This window comes from Camelus bactrianus, chromosome 11 (assembly GCF_048773025.1).
Source record: "Camelus bactrianus isolate YW-2024 breed Bactrian camel chromosome 11, ASM4877302v1, whole genome shotgun sequence".
Classification (NCBI taxonomy): Eukaryota; Metazoa; Chordata; class Mammalia; order Artiodactyla; family Camelidae; genus Camelus; species Camelus bactrianus.
The window spans coordinates 78,301,956-78,303,001 of NC_133549.1; positions in this window are offsets into that span (position 1 = coordinate 78,301,956).

Here is a 1,046-nt window from a genome sequence, read left to right on the forward strand (position 1 = left end):
CTCCATGCAGAAGTGCGGACAGGGTGCAGAAAACAAACAAGGGAGATTGAGGAACAGGGAGACAGTAACTCTAGATGTTGTACTAGCCACGAGGCTAAAAAGACCAAGAGGCAATGGTGTCGCCATTGCCAGGAAGAGCTGGAGATGTGGGGAAAGGGCTGCCGACAGGAGCGGGGTCTTGAAGGGACGGAGGTAGGGGGTACCCTGACCCATCTCTTCCTGTCCTTTGGCCCTCCGGCCAGAGCCTCCCATTGGCTGAATCTGACCTATGACAGCAAGAAAGCCCTGGAGGGGCAGCCTGAAGGGGCCAGATTCCCAGGCCAAATGGGCCAGAGAAGGACAGCAGGAGGGGGACATGGGGGATGGGTGGGCAGGTGGGCAGCACAGAATCCAGGGCTATCGAAACTTCTTGGAGCTCAACTCCTTCATTTTGCAAATGGGGAAACCAAGGCTGGGAGAGGTTGGTGATTTACCCTAGTCACATAGTTTGTGGCCAGGCTGAGCCCAGACCTCGGGTCACCATGTCTCTTGCTGCCGGTCACACAACAAAGTCCATGACTCCATGCTCCCCCTTCTATATTGCCTCTCGAAGTGGCAAAATAATTTTAAACCACTTTAAGCAGGTACATTGCTTTGAATCCCTTCCCCGACAGGAGATATGCTGGCTTGCTGGCGGGAGTCTTGGCAGCTGGCCTTGAACTCCCTTGACCTTCCCCTGCCCAGGCTGAGCTCTTCCATCCAGCGCTGTCCCCCAAGCTCAAGCCGAACGGCAGAGGTTGGAACTTAACAGTAATAGCCCCTTCCAGGTATTGCTCTGTAGCCAGCAGCTGGATTCATATTCGGAGAGGAATAGAGGAGAAATCTAATTAAATTCAAAACATAATAAATTGAAGCCAACTCATTCGATTTATGGCAGTGTCTTCTGGCATCTTTTAATTTTGCGTCACATTCATTTGGAGCCAATCAAATTAGGGTGCTCATTAGCAGCCAAGGTGGGCGAGGCTGGAGCCACGCTCCCTGCTCCCGGTGGTAACGAGGTCTGTGCA